This window comes from Sprattus sprattus (assembly GCF_963457725.1).
Source record: "Sprattus sprattus genome assembly, chromosome: 1".
In the NCBI taxonomy this organism is placed as follows: domain Eukaryota; kingdom Metazoa; phylum Chordata; class Actinopteri; order Clupeiformes; family Clupeidae; genus Sprattus; species Sprattus sprattus.
This window is the reverse complement of record NC_137920.1, coordinates 60,572,764-60,592,055: the sequence shown is the minus strand read 5'-3', so window position 1 is coordinate 60,592,055 and position 19,292 is coordinate 60,572,764.

Genomic DNA, 19,292 nt, shown 5'->3' with positions numbered 1-19,292 from the left:
GGCCTTAGCCTGACCGGTAGGCTTGAATGACACTTTACGGCATTACAGCACTCAGTGCACTTCTGAGATTGAAAGTGGTTATAATGTAATTAAGTTGGTTTTTCAGTCATAAAGTTGTCACTCTTATGGAGAGCGGCGTTAACTAGGCATGCTGACAGGTTGCTTTCTGTCCTGTGACCTGCTCAGAAGCCATGGCATGCCAGGTCTCTGTTTCTTTAAAAAAAAAAAAGAGAGAGAGAAAGAGAGAGAGAGAGAGAGAGAGATTCCTGGTAAAGCTGACAGACAAATAGAAGGGGATGAAACGGAGAACAGCAAGAGGAGAACAAAATGGATACACTCTTTCACACACACGGATATCTCTCTCTGGATGATAAGGATCGATTCCCGCTGAGGGTTTTGATGTGTCTCAGGATCTTGTGCGGTGACTCAGCTCTCTGATTCGCCTGCTCCAGTTTGAACTGTTTCAGGAGACAGGTTCAAGAAGACTACCCCATGGCACCTGCTCAAGTTTGAACTGTTTCAGGCCACATGTTCAGCAAGAATACCCCATGTCACCTGTCTCAATAAGCTGTGTCAGGGTGGAAGACAGAGTGACAGAGGGAGAGAGAGAAAACGAGAGAGAGAGAGAGAGAGGGAAATGAAGAGGGAGAGAGAGAAAGCAAGAGAGAGAGAGAGAGAGCGAGAGGGACAACTGAAAAGGAGAGAGAGAAAGCAAGAGAGAGAGAGGGAGAGATAGAGAGTTACACAAAGAGAGCTGTGAGTTACAGTAGCATGTGCCTCCTCGCTGCAGTTAGTCCATCTGGCCAGTGGGTGCGCTGTAGCTATTAAGACTTCAGAAAACAGCCCTGACTAGAGGGCCACTAATCTCTACTGTCAGCAAGACTCAGCAACAAGATAAATAAATAAAACAGTAGGCCCTCACAAAAAAACAGAATGAATCAGCAGCACGCAGAGGGCACCCTCCACCCCACTTCAAGACAACCACAGCCCTCAGATATCAGACAACATCACAGCCGCCAGCCACAGGGAGATACGAAGGCCAGCATACCTAACATGCCCCAATGAAGGAGGGCTTAAGAAAAGTGCTGGATGAATGGAAAAATAAATGAAAGAGGGAGTGATTAGGAATGAAAGAGAAAAGACTTGGGACAGGGATGGCCCCATCAAAAATATTCGACGAGCAGGAGAGATAGGACCTCGGTTAGATGGAATGGTAGTTTATCTCTGCATATGTGCCTGATAACATTGTCAGGAACATGTGATCTAGCCTTGACTACTCTGTAGTGTCAGCATGTAACATTCTAAGGCATAGGCACTACATTCTTGGGTGGTCCTAGTTGTGATGCAAACATAAAGGGGCTTGATGTGCCTCCACTGGTTAGCCACAGCTACTGTTCAAGAGTGAGAGGATGACTAATGAGCATTGAGAGTTTCTGATGCTAAACTCTTAAAGGGGATTTCTAGTGCAACATCATTCCTCAGTCGACACTTTGAGTGTATGTGAATGATTACACGTGCCAAGAGAAGAACACACACAAACACAAGCACATCTGACCGCAGCGCTCAGTCCAGAGAATGGCATCTATGATATCAGCCCAAACAGATATGATCAAATATTTATACGTGTGTTTTTTTTTGTGTGCCTTTTCTTCTCTCTACCCCTATGCCTACACACAGTATTGAAACATGTTATGAACAATATTTATAGTATGGCCTAACTTGGAGTCAGACAGTAACATGTGTAAGAAAAAATGTGTAAGAACATTGGACCCTCCCAATACTTAAAAAGGCACAGAGAAAAGCCCTCCACATTGGTAATGGGTCCTGACTTGAATATTCTGTTCACATACGTTCACATAAGTAGATTTAAAGCTCTATCTCTCGTTCTCTTATACACAAAAACCCTCTCAGAAATGTGTGCGATAGTATCACTGTAGGCAGATGCTTGCTGCTTTCACACGGAGAGATAAAGCTGAGGTTATGGCACATGAGAGTGAAACGCTGCTGGATGAGTTTTATCTGTGAGGAACAGAACTGCGTGCGCATCTGTCCCCATGCTCTCTGCATTAAGGGGAGACCAGAGTCCAAAACAGGACAAACCCTTCCCTAGACTGGCTGCTCCACACACAGGATGACCTAACTTGAGAGAACATATGCTCTCGGTGTCACCTTGACACCTTAAGGACAGTCTGGAACCAGTCATGGCACAGACCACACAAACACATATACAAACACACACACAAACACACACACAAACAGCTGACCCTCCGTCTGTACTCTGGGAAGAGTCAGGGAGAGCAGTGACAATACGATCTTTATTCCCTCTCTTTCTATCTATCTATCTATTCACCTATCTATTGCTGTCTCTTTCATTGATTGTAAGCCTGGACTAGTTCATCCTTCATGCAAGGCTCAGGACTGAGTGAGGTCATGTTATGGACGAGTGTGACGGGATGATGTAATTGCTCTCTCTCTCTCTCTCGCCCTCTCGCCCTCTCTCTATCTCTTTATCCCTCTCTCTCACTCTCTTTTACTGTCAATCCCCCGCCATATGATTATTAACTAAAAAAGATGTCATTCATTATTATAGAAAAGCATCAAAAGGCTAGCAGTCATTGCGTGGCCCTTTGATTTGCACGGCACACAGAGCACATAGGATATTCACATGATCTGCCCCCTGGGCTCCGCAAGGAGAGGAGAAGATGCTCCTTCCCTCAGCCTGGATTCTCATTATGTAACGCGGTAGTGTCAGAGAATGCTGACTAAGACAGGACCAAATGCACTTACACACACACACACACACACATACACACACACACACCCACAGATCAAACAACGACAGATTTAAGGATAATGTGTCTGTGTGTAGCTGTGTGTGTGTGCGCAAGAGTGAGGGATGGAGAGGGAGAAAAGATAGACAGGGAGGGAGGGAGAGAGAAGAATTGTCATCCATCATCCAATCACACTCCTCTAAAAAATTAGCTCACCGAATCCTGAATCTGGGATGTTTATATTTTTGTGTGGACTCGTGCATGTAGACACACAACTCTGCTGCCTAATGCCATGGCTAAAAAGGGCGTAATACAAGATGTTTACAACCTGCGACACTGATAGAGGAGAGGTTGGGCTATGCTATGGGGTCAGTGAGTGAGTAAGAGAGAGAGAGAAAGACAGTGAAAGAGAAGGATGGAGAGAGAGAGAGAGAAAGAGAGCAATAGAGAGACAGAGACAGATAGAATGGAAGTCGTAGTGACATTTCTGACAGACATACAGGCAACACTGAGCTTTTCATAAACAAACAACCCAAAAGACTGAACAACACAAACACAGTTCCGTGCACGTGCGCATGTGTGTGTGTGTGTGTGTGTGTGTGTGTGTGTGTGTGCGTGTGTGTGCGTGTGAGAGATCGGTGATGGTGTGTACTCACGGCTGCTCCAGGATTTGAGCAAAGACTTGATGCTGATATCAAAGAAACCCGAGTCCTGCTGACCAGCCATGGCCGCAGATCAGAGCTTGTTCTCCACAAACACGAGAGAGAACGAGAGGGAAAAGACAGACAGAGAGAAAGAGAGAGAGAGGTGGAGAAAGAGAGAGAGAAGAGGAGAGAGGCATGGAGGAGCACTGACAGAGAAGATGGAGAGATGTAGTGCGGCTCCCTCTCGGCTGCTGCCTTTACTGCAGCCCTCTCCCTGCTGAGCCTGTGTCAGCTGTGAGCATCCTGCCCTCACGCTCCCTCTACCCCCCCTCCCTCCATCTCTCTCCCTCTCTCTCTCTCTCTCTTGCTCTCTCTCATTCTCTTACGCCATGCCACGCTGTCTCTCTCTCTCTCATTCTATTACGCCATGCCTCTTCCCCTCGCTTGCCCTCTCTCTCTCTTTCTCTCTCTTATTCTGTTACGCCACGCATCTTTCTGTGACGCTGTAACCCTCTCTCTCTCCCCCTCTCATTCTATTTCTCTCTCTATCTCTCTCTCCCTATTATGCGCAGATGTTAGGAGAGCCTGAGAGCCAATCCTCTTAGTGGCGAGAGTCAGACAGAGAGAGAGAGAGAGAGAGAGAGAGAGAGAGAAAGCCTCATAATGAGTGGTGTGTGTTGCTGGCTTGTCTCTCCTATTCCCCCCCCCCCCCCCCCCCCCCCCCATCATCACAAACACAAAGCACAGCAAAGTGGGAACAAACTGATATGACTAGAGCACTCCCGCGCATGTACACTGTTCTACCTGCAGTGAGACAGACAGTTTGTAAACAAGGCAGTGTTTACAAAAAAAACAATGCTGAGGGCAACAGCTCTTGGCGGCAGCAAGGACTGTATGGGAGCAGCTACACTGTTTCCATGGCCAAGTCACTCTCCCAGTTACAGAGAGAGATACACTTGTTTTTGTCTTCCCTTTCCTTTCAGCCGAGCACTGACAAGCTGTACAGATAATCTGATGCATATGAAAAGAGAGAGAGATAAAAGGGGTGAAGAGAAGAGGGTGAGACCAGCCTGCGATTCTAGAGGTTCTCCTACACATACAGAGCCTAGAGGAGAGATCCGCGTTGAGAACACAACTACTCAAGGTCAAACCACGGCCAGCCTGCAGTAGCCTGGGCAGCCAGCACCATCATCACACTGCAGCATGCAGATTCTGTGTACATAGCCAGTGCTGTTTGGTGTTGGGGGGGGATGATGGACTGTCAAGAAATTGAAATAATAACTGTGGTAACAGAGCTTCACGAGTTACATCACAAAAAGAAAACAAAACCGACCAATACAAGAAACAGAGGCAATGTAAACAGAGACAAGATGGAGGTGGTTTTTCTCATTCCCTATGACTCCCTCTACTGGAGACAGGGTGTAACAATACTATTTTGCATAACAAACAAAAGCATGCCATTTCCTATCCTTACAACCAGACGGTGTGGAATGCTGTTGGTGTATTCTGGATCAAACAGACCAACTTCAAACAGACAGAAAAGCATACGGTGAAACGTAAATTGAGAAGATTATGCTAAAAACAACGAACAATCACAACCGTTGTGTGTGTCTGTAACTGGAGGCATTGTGGCTTATGCTTAATTGGGAAACCACCCAAAAACAGGAAAAACACGAGGGGACAACAACAGGGAGACAGCACTCTACTGGGACCAGACGCTGCTTCCTTAATTCTGAAGCACAGTGTCTATTTACAGAGGATCTCAAGGCTGCGGAATATCTACAGTTCAGTCAGTTATCTGTGAGGAGTATGTTTATGAGCTTTATCTATGTGTAAATTACATGGTAGTATGTTTGCCCTTGGCCGACTACATCTGCTGAAGCTGCTGCTGCTGTTAGATGCTGCTGGCGCCACTAGTGTCACCGCTGCATTACTGCTGCTGCTGCGAATTAAAAGGCATCATAAAGCCATGAGTGCAAAGACACCCCTAGTCTAGGGGTCCAATCTAGACAGGTGGGGCTGGGGAATAGGAGGAGGAGCACGAAAAACTGTTCATAGCGAAGAACAGCTATACGGCGTCTACCTAGCGGTACGGAATTTACACACATAATTGCGTTGGGGGTGTAAAAAGCTGATTGGATCAAATCGAAACCGGAAGACCAATCAGCAGCAGCACTTTGATTGTCCCGCCTAAACGTATTCATTTCCTGACCAATTACCTCCTTTGTTGTTCCCAGGGGACCATAAATAGAAGTATCTGGCTAAGAGGTTGACAGAGAAAGAGAAAGAGAAAGAGGGGGGGGGGGGGGGGGGGCGGGGGAGTAAATACGAGAGAAAATTGGGTCTATCGGCTGCTGTGTGTTAAACCTGTAAAGCGGGTCACGTCCCTGTGACCGCAACGCAAATAAGGGTGGTGTAAAGTGTCGTTTAGCCAACTGTGGCTACATGCTGTGGTCTAAACCCTAGAACACTGTGTTAGAGGCGGTTAAGGTGAAATGATAGACTCACAAACTCTTAGGGATCGCCGCCGTCTCTACTTTACTGTCATAGCCAATTACTGGGCCACTCTGAAGGAATGAAGAAGTCTCCCCCAGGTTTACTGTAAGTGCATTCACAGACTATAACTACGCTGCAAATTGAACACCTGAATGTCTGATGAGCCTATGGTCATAAGCGTGAATCATACACCATACAGACACCATGAGTATACGCTGGTCAAGCCCATGGTAATTAAGCAAACAAGCAAATGTTTAAACAGATAGCAACTAAATTGAATAGGTCTATTGTGTGTCAACACATTGATAATTACTGTGGAATGTATCTGAGCTGCCTTCCTAAAGGCTTCATGAAAACAATCTTCTGAAGGGTTTGCTACTGTCAGCTTCCTGTAGTCTTTTATGTGGGTCATCAAACTGGGTCATTAAAACTGCCAAGTCTGAGTAATATGTGCCAATTGAACAAACACATTTCAGTAATGGACTATGGACATATAGATTTTGAATTTCACTTTTATCTCTCACCTCTGACCTTTTAACTCTCCTTGCGTCTCCCTGCTTAGCTTGGGCAAAAAATTCAAGCTACAGGCGCAAACATGGCAGAGCAAAAAAACCTAGGACTGTAATTAATGTCAAGATTCCACAGCCGTTCATTCTCTCTTCCTTCTGTTCCTTCATTCCTCCAGTCTTTTCCCTGTCTTCCTTGGTGACTCTTGTCCTGATCACCTCTAAGCACCAAGATAAACTGGTAAACGTATATCCAGTAAAACGACAGGTAGAACCATAATCATTTGCAACTCCTGAAGCTTACACTGCATAATTAAATGAATGAAACTTTTTAAACGTATTATACTTGCTGTTTGTTCATTTAGTAATTCAGAATGTTTGCTTCTGTGTGTGCTAAGCTTTGAAACCTAACAAATATTCCCTTTTGTCTTGTATTAGGAGACTAATATGTGGTTTCTAAGGTTTGGGTTACGCTTACTTCCTGGTCCTGGTACAGTCATTCTGTTTACCTGAGCTGGCCTTTAAGTGAGCAGGTGGGAGAGTGCACACAAATGGTGATGCCCTTAGGGCTGGGCTACATGGATCATCCCCATAACACTAACCTAGGAGGGGAAATACAATGGCAACATAGTCATGATAAGGTTCCTTCTCATCTCAGCATTTTGCTGCTCACAGGTTTTCAGATTTTGTGAACTTGTAAATCTGGGTTAGGGTTAGTGTGATGCACATGCACACCCACCCAATACATGAAGACACACTCTCTTGAGCTTTAAACTCAATACATACACATGCTGAACACACATGCACCCAAACATACATCTATGTTTACAAACATCCACTCATCACACATCACACTAGTGTATACGTACACTACAACACATTTACACTCATAGACGCATCACACAATGCATACTATGTGACCACTGACAGATAAAAGCCTGGGAAAAAAGACTGCTGAGTTTATCACTCCTATCTTCATGGCAGTTGGACGCAGATAATATTTACAAGAGTCTCCCAAAATTCCAGGCATTCCCAGTGGGGCCTGGTCATGCCAGCTGTTGGAATCTGGCACAAGGGAGAGAGGGGCCACCAAACAACTCACAAGCAGGATCCCGTTACCATGGTGGGCCACTCGCCACTTGTGTTGCCCGGGCGACCACTGGGGCTTGTTTCAGTTGGATTAAGTCCAGTGAGAGTCAATGATTACTCACACACCTCCAAATCAAAGTCTAAAATCAAATACGATGCCATTTTGACACATGCTACATTCACTAAGGATAGCAGATACAGACAACTGCTTGTCCTCTCTGTGTCTGTCACTGCTCTCTTTGTGTAAGCAAGGTAATAAGTAAAAAGCCATTGGAGCGATTGCCGTGTGATTTCTCCTCCCTCTATAGCAGTATGACGGTTTGTTTTTCTCTCTGAGAGTTCTGAACACTGTCAGTTTTGTACTTCATTGGGGCACTAGAGAGCATTCAGGGCAGCCGAGTTGGAGCGGGCGTCTCACATTGCCTACCTGTTCAGGGGTTTCGACACATTTTCCTAAAACACATCAGGCTAACAGGCCATGCTTGTGCGCAGGGTGAAAAGTCGCTTTGAGTGTTTTTTTTTTGGGAGAGTTGAGAGGGCAGTGATGAGGAGGCTCAAATCGCTGATTAGACGCACAACTCAAGCTCTGTTGAAGGACAGGAATGCTGAGCATGTCTGCCAGGCTTCACGGCGCACACATCAGCCTCCCTTAACAAATGCTCCTGTGATTGCTCCGATACACTCCCCCTTCACACACACACACACACACACACACACACACACACACACACACACACACACACACACACACACACACACACACACACACACACACATATACACACGTCCACCTTCACTCCCTCTTGTCTCTAATTTCACTTTTCTTGCTCAGTTTCCCTCACCTACACCCCTCCATATGACTCTCTCTCTCTCTCTCTCTTTGTCTTTCCCTCACTCTCTGTCTCTCATTCTTTCCACCTCTCTGCGCTGTGCTGAGAGATGGCAGTGAACTCAGGCCAGACAGGGCCTTTTCATGCCTGGGTCTCCTCTGACGGGGATCTGATATGCTGCACCTGGTCCCCACTGCCACCCCTCCCGCCCAAGCCCAAGTCCAAGCCCACACCCCAAGCCCCACCGCGGCCCCAGCCCCAGCCCCAGCTCCAGCCCCACCACGGCCCCCTTCTTCTCCCACACAGGGGCCATTCAGCCCTGGCCCTCCACCCTCCGACAGGTCACCTACCACCACCACTCAAAAAAATCACACCACACTGACACTAATTCTTTGTCTCTTGGCCCCTCATCAAATACCACTACAACTCTGTCAGCGCATTATGAGAGTGATGTCACGGCGCTCTGTCACAGAAGTTTCACCGTGAGTCAGGCGGGGGTTGATGTAAGAGAAACAGCTGGCTTCAGAGCTTTGCTGTTTCTCTGAAAGTGTTCCCGGGGGGCTTTCAGAGTAAATATATATATATATCGTACAAAGATAGTGTTCAAAGCAAAGCAGTGATACTGACTGGGAAATAACCTCGCTGCTCACCTGGAGAGAGGTATGCGTGGGCAAATTCAAATAAGCCACCTCTTGGTGGTGAGGGAAAGAGAAAATACACACACACACACAGTCAGGACATTTAAATAAATGCCCTCCGTGTATAAACACATCAGGGAAAACACCTCATGCCAGTCTGCAAGTTACAACAAAGACCAACAAAACAGCAGCCTGTGGTAATTGCTCTTTAGTGCCGGCGTGCCTAAAAAAGTAAGAAAGAGCGTTCAGGAAAGCCAAGTGTTTCTACGGGATGGATGGTACTGGCCAGCACTGTACCTTCTCTGATGATGGCTATGGTGGGCCTCTTCCTGGGATGGATCTTCCGGAACTTGCCCTTGAAGTCGCTGGGTGTGAACATGTCCATAGAGAGGGTAGCCATCTGATGGAGGACGATGCTGTCCTGCCCGTGCCCATGGTGGTTATGCTCCGCGACCTTCTGAGGTTCTCTGCCCTCCTCCGGCACCACTGCCACGCTCCCCACATCATCCTGAGACATATCCTCTGAAAGCCCAGAACTACAGCACTCGCTCACCTACTCCGCAGGAACACCATGGATGGGGGACATCCAAACCAAACCACACATCCAAAGGAGGCTTCTATGATAGGACTATATGGATGGACTCTGTGCCTGTCCTCAGATCCTGAATTCTTCTCTTGTTTTCCAGTCAGCTCCGGCTCCCCCTTGCTTCTTCAAATACACTTAAGTCTGCTTCCGTTTAACTTTCTGCTTCAGATTAACTTTTGCTTTTGTTTATGGTTTCCTTGTTTCTTTATGTAGTTGTCCCTGTTGTTGACATCCTCTCTCTCTCTCTCTTTCTCTCTCTCTCTCCTTCTCACTCTTTCTCTTTTCTATCTTCAGGCTGAGAGCTTACTCCTCGTTGGAACAGAGGTATGATGACAAGTAGGCTAGCAGCACAGCCCAGAGCCCTGCCTGACACTTTGCCGTGTGGGTGATTAAGTGAGTGACTGACTGAGACTGAGAGTCAGCGTGCTCACTGGTCTAGGCTGTTTGGCCAGTTACAGCACCGCGTGAATGGAGCAGGTGTAGGGTTACTGTGGGCTGGCTTGACTCTCTTCTCTCCACAGAGCGCGAGAGACAGGATGGGTGGGACTATGGGAGGAGAATGAATAAGGGAGAAAGAAAGCTGAAGAGCGAATGAGAGGGAGAGAGAGAGAGAAGTTTGGAGAAAGCATGAGAGTGAACAGAAAATGAAAGGGGAAAGACATTTAAAAATGATAGTAGAGTCTTTCCAGGGATCCAGAGGAATAACAAAGAAAGTATAAAACAAAGAGCTAAAGGAGGGAAGCTTGAATGCGAAAAATAGCTTTTTGTTTTCTGTCCGTTGGTGTGATGCACAGGTAATCTCTAGGGGTAGCCTGAGACAGACCTGCACTTATCCAGTCCCCTGTGCTCCCCATGACTTCAACCTGTTTATGTCACCGTCGCCATAACGCCTGGCCCCCAGAGAACAGCCGCTAGCCAGCCTGCACCACCCATCCCTGAGCCACATTACAGTCAAAAACAAGCCACCGTTCGAACACACGTCGGTAAATCAGAGTCACAAAGTCTCACAATGCTTCCCTTTCATTTGGTGCCAAGCTGTTTTACCCCACCATCAATGGCTCTTTGGAAATGTTATTTATTTAACCCTTAATGACATCAGTAGGAGTGATGGTGATGCACAGGCGTAGTATATTTTATTTATTTATTTTGTTTTCTGAGTTAGTCACTGACGGTGAGGGGCTGCGAGGCAGACAGACCCTTCCTTTCTCCAGGTTTCTATGGGTCTGGCAGCTATGAGGCTCAGAGTGGCCAGGAAAGGAGAGAGAGGGACCACACCCTTCTGAATGAGCACGCACGCACACACACGCACACACACACACACACACACACACACATACACACACACACACACAGACACACACACACACACACACATACACACACAGAGTTACTTTCACCATCTCATTTCCACCTCACAAACAGGACAATCTGATAGAGCGCCATAGCAGCCAAGCCCTCTCCCTCTGTCCCCTGGGGAGTACAGTGACTGGAAAGGAAAAAGGAACTTGCAGAATTAGACTAACTGCAAGTAATTATCCCCCCACATTACATATACATCAATACTGTTCAAAGATAATTTCCTATGTTAAGACCAGTACTAACCACTGAGCCAAAGCAGATTAAAAAATACGTCAAAAACTATATCAATTGCAGACACATGGTATGACAATTTTTTTATGCAATACTATACAGACAATGTTAAAATTGTTCTTCTCTTTTTTTTTATGTCAGGTAGCCTCAGGTAAGTTTGGCTTGCATTGTGTTAATTCAGTCATGCGTTTTGACACACATCTAAATACTTGAATAGAAGCCAGACACACTACACATGATCAAACATACACACACACACAGAGACAAGGATATAAAAGGAACCATCTGGTATGGCAATCAGTCATTCACTCACACATTTACACACTGACACAAAGGTGCAATTTCACAAGAACACACACACACACACACACACACACTAAGGCGTGACATATTCAAAACCCAAACTATGGGACATGCTGAAAAAATAAACAAGGAAACAACTGTGCTTGCCAAACACAATCCCATCCCCAACCAACACAATCACATGCACAGTGGCACCCCCACCTTAACGTATAATACGTGTAACCTACCGTCCTGCACCTGATTCGAACCCGCAACCTCGGATATGGGAGGCAGGCGTGCTAGCTAGGACTCATGGGTGCTAGGGTCTATCACTAGGTCAACAACCTAACACAGAAAAACCATTACAGAGAGATAATTCAAAAGAGCTGCTGCCACTTAGGCTGTGCATAGCACACTCTATGGTGACACAATTACACAATACGCTGAAAAGGGTCTTTTATCACTTAGCGACAAAACACTGGTGCTACTGATTCAAAGGCACCTACAAAACTATCTGTACTTTCTAATGGTATGTTGCACTTGTCAGTTCTGGGAGGTCAAGGTTTAGGTTATTTATTTAAGAAACAAAACCTGTTAGTCAAGCCAACACACAAATGGATTAGTGAATGAAGAATGATGAAAAACCAGAGGGAGCTTAAAAAACAAGTCATGGATTGAGCACTGGGCTATGCCTAATACTCCACCCAAAATGCTAAATGTAGGTCACAATTAGAATGCCGTTGGTGCCAGACAGAAAGAAAGGGAAACCGTGACACATCGCAGAAAAGGGAACACTTTCCTCGTTTCTTTTAGGAGGGCCCGCCCGTTTACAGTAAGTCTGGGCAATATGGTTTAAATGCTTTGCTTCCTTCATCAGCTCCGCCCTGCCCCCCATCCATCAATACCTTTTCAGGTTTCCACTAAGGATTAGGTGTGTCTATACCTACAGAAACCACATTCAGGTCACTGTCCTCCATCTCTCCGTCTCTCTGTCACTAATAAAAAGCCATTATAAGTGTTAATGAGTGCATTCCTTAATGTATATAAAATAAAGGAAGGTGCATAAAGCAAACACTGTATTAACTCCAATTTCATACCTGAACCAAATATATCATCTAGAGTAAAAACTAGTGAAAACAGTGGTTGTATTATAGCAATTTTTTTCAGGACTAAGACAGAACACCTTTGAAATGTAAAAGGCCAAGCTGAGTTGGTAAGTTATCTTAAAAGGCCAGTCTTTTGGTTTTAGGCCAAGCATGTGATTAAACAGCGTACAAGGTTTAGGACTAACCTGTGTACACTTAAAATATTTTGGGAAAGTTCCTTGTGCAAAACTACAGTAGGCCTATTGTCCTGTTGTTCAAAACTAAAGTTTGTGAATTTCACTATCAAAATGTGCCAAAGTTTCATAGGGAATTCTCTCTCTCTCTCTCTCTCTCTCTCTCTCTCTCTCTCTCTCTCTCTCTCTCTCTCTCTCTCCTTACTTTTTTACTTGCATTATTTCCTGTATATACAGAGCACTTGTTTCTGTGTTTTTTTAACTCCACCCAACTATATACCAAATTGTGCTTTTTTTCATTCTTTCATAAACAGGAAATGAGTGTAGAACACACAGGGGAAACACAAGGAAATACATTTAAATTTAGATGAGTCTCGTGAAAACCAGACACAAGATGATAAAGATCAGATTTTTTCCCCCTTACAGAACAGATACCACTGACTTGCAACGTCAGCTAATTGTTGTGACTGTTGTTACTGTAGAGTTTTGCACAAATCAGAGAAATTAACAAAGGAACAGGAGGCTCAACAGTGCCATCTATAGGTGGTAAGGTGACACACAAACACAGAAACATGTTCCACAAGCGCTGATCTAGAATCAAATCTCGCATCGAATCCCAGTGTTTATCTGATTTCTGACCAGCTTGAGTCTTGAATTGTCAGTCCTTCATAACAGAAACTCACAGGTAAATTGAGTCACTACACCATGGTCTTGGGGCTTTTCTCGATACCACTTATTTTACAAAATAACAAGCATATGAATTCAGTGATTGCATGAGTAGAAAGCTATATAAAAAAGCAATATAAGCCTTATTACCTTTAAACCATTTATGCCAAAATATGTAAGCTTAATTAAGCTATGCAGTGAAATATTGTGTGTATCTACAATACACAGAGTTTGGAATATTCAGCAAAATGTGTTCATTCTATGACAACAGCATATGACAGTATAGTAGATAACAGTATATAAATAGAATGCTGAGGCGTAGGCACCTACCCCTTGAGTAAGGTAGGGACGGATGACCTCAAATGTTGCTATGGAGAGTAGCCTGCCCTAATGTTGCACTGGAACACATGCATGGCCCGTCATGCTTGATGAATTATTAAAGGCAATCAAAGTTTCATCAGAGACCCCTTTCCAACCCAACCTTGGTTGCCATGGCAGAAAAAGATATTTGTGTATGTGTGTGTGTGGCTCAAACCTAAGAGGCAGAGTAAATGTTTGTGGTCCAAAACAGTTTTGTTATTTTCGATCACAGTCCATGTGCTACGAGAACAGAACAATGGAATGAAAGTTCAAGGCCCAGTGTTCTTCTACATACAGCACCAATAATGTTACATAATATTTATACTCGACAGAAACAGCAGAAAAGGTAAACAAAAAACACTGCACACAACAGCACTTTGGTCAGCGTTAACTGTTTTTAAATGTGCTCTATAAATAAATATGACTTGACTTGACTTGACAATACACCCGTACGTGCCTCTCTTTCTGATGCACAATGATGCATGTACGCACGCACACACACACATAGCCATACTTGCACATACAGACATGCATGCACACACACACAGAAACACACTTCATTATGTAATACCTCTAGGGCCCCTGCCTGGCTGTCTGTATGTGATGCGAGAGCCCCAGCGCTCACTCCCATCCCAAGTGTCATGGCGAACACATCCAACCCCTCTCAGCCCACGCTGGCTCCTGAGCAGCAGCATAGCCAGCACAAAAAAGGAGACATTACACAGGAAAGCCTCTCAGTCTGCAACACAGAGCTGTCATACCCAGCCTTAGGGCACTGTGTAGAGAAAAGAGAGAGATGCAGCCTATTTCCACTGATGGATTTCTATGCAGTTATATTTTTTCTCTATAAAGACCAACGGCTATAAGCAATAACTGACAGAGAGCCTTTCAGGAAACCCATCTTCTGCGAGGGTTACATTCACTTCAGTGCACTAAGTCTCTGCGCGGGATGAAGGGGTAGAAATAACAGCACATCTGCAGTGAGTTGCCTATGCGCAGAAAACAGAATGAACAACTTAATTCTTTCAGGCCAGGTGTCTGAGAATGGAAAACAAACATCATCACCCTTACAATATTTGCTAACAGGTCATTAGACAATTGTATGTCAACCTCCAACTGGGCACAGTAGGGCTGCAAACCTAACAGTGTTGTTTCGTCCAAAAACAGCAATTGCCTCTGACAGTCCAGTAATGCCTATTGTGAGTGAATGACTCCCACAACACAAAGGACAATCTGAACATCTGTCACGACGCACAAAGCAAACACTGGTAAGGGCGGGGGGTGGGGGGGGGGGGGGGGGGGGGGGGGTTCATAAAGTCTACAGACAGACAACAGGGTGACCGAACATGACCTTAAAAATAAGGTTAGATTAGACTACAAATTCAAAATATCCAATTTTGAAAACATTTGCACAGCTTTGAAACCTCCATCCACTAATTGCACTGGCTTGGCAGAAAGACGATTCACTCCATTTGTGGGGAGCACTGAGCCCTGTGGATAGGGTGTCCCTCAGACCAACTCCGCCAGGACTGGTGTTTCAGTGAACTATATTCCCTCACCGCAAAAAAGACCAACGGGTCGAAACGGACACCACGGCAAACAGATATTTCTGTCTTGAGTGCCACCACTGAGGCAGTGTGGCCATTTCTCAGGGGATTCTCTCTACAGAGAAAGCTAAATATGCTGTTTCTGTCTTTCTTTGCTTGTTTACGGCTTGTTTGACTGCAATGTTCTCTACACTTTAAAGGAGGCAGCCCTGATGTGAGATATAGACTAAAAATAGTAGAAAACAAAAAATCTCTTCTATTTTTTGAACACCTTGATTCGTCTACGACATTGCAAATGTGTGGTGTAGCACGATGACTGAGGAGGAACAATACGGCTAGCTGGGTCATCACCACAGAGGACCTGCTTAAGTCAACAGCTGGAGGGCAGAGACAAAAGAGGCAGGCCAGGCGGTGAAAGTTTCCAACTATCACTGACAAGACTGGAGCCATGTCGGGTGATGATACCAGCCTCATATATAGCAGTTAGCCTCAGTGTGACAAACAGTACATTTAGGCACAAATCATGCCTTGTTTTCTCACAAGAGTGATGGTCTGGGGAACATAGGATGCATTCTGCAATCACAAACAGCAAGTGGTCTTTTTCAGTGATTTCTGTTTAGGGTGCAAAAACACCTTTTCGGTAATTATTTATTATAATATAATAATAATGCCTATTTCAAAATATGCATCTATTTCACGACATTCCTCATTTAACTGATGAGTCAAACAAAGGATGAGTGTACAGTGCCAACTACCAACTATTTACGGCACCCATTGTTATTACTATCAAAACAAATCGCATTGCATTTGTTATGTCTACAACTGTTGTTTATGCTACTAGTAGGTTGTTGTTCGACAGGCACGGCATTTGGAAAGCGAATGACATGAACATGGTGATTTGCTCGTACCCTGCCCAAGATTAGTTCCTAAATAATTCATGCCCATTACGGACCCCTTCAAGCAGGACTCCAATCGAGCTTACAAAAGGAGTGGCTGTGCACACTGGCGGACGTGAATGCCGTTTAGCAACGCTCCAGCCCGCCGTGGTGACATCTAACGTTGCCAGCTCAGCCAAAATCACTAGTATCGGGCCAGACTGCCGTTAGACAAAGATGTAATCACGGCAGAACCCCGTTGTCTTTTAATTCCTCTAAATAAGATAATTATTTTATTGTTGACTGAGATTCTTACAGACCGTATGATAGCCAACCTTACTGGTAAATTGGTAACAGAAACATAGCCTACTGTGGACATTCTGAGCAGTGGCTTAAGCCTGATTCCTGGGGTGCATAAGCGCTATTCTTGGGGGAAAAGACAGCAGATCTCTCTATATGTATCCTATGTGTGAGTAATGAAGTATCCTAGTAGTGGCATCGGATCTATGTATGATGAATTGATGAACCTGATAATTAAGCACCATCCGCCCGAAAGATAAGAACTGGGCGCAGCCGATTGAAATCCGTTGACATTTTCAATAGCCACCCTGGAAGACATGTAGCTCGCGCCCCCATGCCAGTTTACCCAGCTAGCCCTGTCTGTGATGGTGCTGAGAAGACAAGACAGTCTGCAACGGTCATTACAAATAATTCCATCTCGTCAAATTCGCAATACTCACTGTGTTTCTACCGGAAATGTTGAAGTTATTATTACATTACGTTTTCCAACGCAGTCCTCGGGGCTCCTGTATTGACACTTCTCTCTATTAATCCTTTGGGCTTCTTTTGCATTTGCGATCCATCGACTGACAGAAGGAGACGGGCAGAGGATGGGGGAGCTCCGCCCCTAGCAACCTATCCAGTTCAGCTCCTTCTCAGAGTGGGAGGATTTCTCGTTCACAATTTGCTTATTTTTAAGTCTGTCATAATTTCCCTCCTTGTTTCCCTTTGGACACCTGTTAGTGAAGGATGCTCAGATTCGGATCCAACACAGGCATTGGCAGTGTGCTTTCCAAACTGATACAAATATTCTAAAAACTTAGTAAGGGGTGCAATTTAAGGCTGTATGAAATAAGCAAATACATGTGGACCTAGGTCCTAAAAGATGAAAGCTTCTTACTGTAATGTCAATATAAGTTGTAGTTAAGTAATTTGAAAGTAAAACCATGGTGATGCCGTCTTAATGACTTTTTCCCCCAAATATAGATAGATAGATAAAAACTCTGTTGCCACACAACAATGTTGGTGGTATTCTTTTGTCATAGGTAGCTCAGTCCAGTAAGGAGGGGGAGATGGGGATAGGAACAAAATAAATAAAAATAGAAAAAGTCCAGGTCAGCTTTGGAAGTTCAGAAGTCTGATAGCAGAGGGGAAGAAGCTGTTATTGAGGCACGTCGTTCCAGCTCGCATAAATCAATCAAATCAAAAAAGACATGGCTTTGATTGGAGGAGTTTCTGATTATGTTCTTTGCACGATTTAAGCTACGCTCAGCATACAACGAGAGGACTGATGGAAGGTCACAACCAAAAATATTGGAGGATTTGGTGACCACTCTCTCGTTTCATCTTTGTGCGACTGTCAGAACTTCCATACCAGACAGATATTGATGCGGTGATAATACTTTTTTTTATGATGGCTTTATAGAAGAGCACCAAAAGGTGTTTGTTCACATGAAACTTTTTCAGTTGTGTGAGGAAATACAGTCTTTTTGGGGCTTTTTTGAAAAGGTGGGAGGTGTTGATATCCCATTTCAAATTTTGGCTGATGTAAGAGCCCAGAAATGTAAGGACTCTGTAAGGGTTATGGGCTGGTCAAATATATTAACTAAGGCTTTGGTGTTAGGCCTCCTACTCACGTACACAACTATTTCCTTAGTTTTTGAGGCGTTGAGATAAAGCTCGTTCTTCCTACACCAGTCTACAGCCCAGTTCACCTCCTTGAAGTACTGAGACTCATCCTCATCTCTGATTAGGCCGATGATGGTGGTGTCATTTGCATACAGTATTTGAGCATCTTGACGGAGTGGTGGTGATCCGTAGCCACCCTGGATATGTGTTTATATTTTGTTTTAAATTTAAGGTGTATTCTTTGATTCTGGTGAAAGATTGGTGATAAATTAACTCAACACCATTAACAAAGTCAGAGATGTTCTCAAACACTTTTTTAAAAAGTTATTTTTGAGAACTCACTCTGGACTCGAGGTGTGGTGAGGAGACGGCTGTTGACCTCTTCCTAGAAGTTATTGTAGTGATAGTGTAAACTGACACCTTCTTATCAACAAATTGTTCTTTATTGAAGCACATGCAGGTATTCACAATATTGATACAAGAAGCAGGGAAGGCACACAGTTTTAGTTGTGGACAAAACACACTAGGTAGTTGTGGGCAAATACACTAACAACAGAGAATCACATACACTCAATTAAGCACAGCACACAGACTCAAACAGGATAACAGAAATACATGCATTACACGCATACAGCATTAGCACAGATGAAAAACACAAGTACATTTTAGAACAGAACATTAAGCTCAGAACTAAACATAGACATTCTCACAAGCCCACACGCACAGCATTATGGGGCAAACTATTACACACACGGCACAACCCTCCTTGCACGCCAAAGAGAACTCTTGAGGACCTTTTATCAAATGGAACACTGACTGGGCACAGTCCAAGACAACTTGTGATTTTTGGACTCCACTCTTCGTGTGTCTTATGCCCTATATTTACTCTTCAAAACCTTTGAAGCACTTGAAATAGAGCTCCCTGATCCCCTGACAAGTTCAAGGCAACCAGTAAAATCAGCTTTCATCACAGGGAATTTAAACACAAAGATCATTTTGTTTTGATTTACTTGTGACACACTAATGATGTTCATTATATGATAGCAAACAGGGAGTAAGTTCTGCCTACCATGTTCAGATGTTAAATGTGGCATACTCAAGCAGGACACCCCAGAGACCTTCATGTGGCATACTCAAGCAGGACAACCCAGAGACCTTATTTGACACTAGAGGGCACTATATTCAAAAAGTGAGTAAGGAAACGTTGTAGCAATGCTTCTGGCAC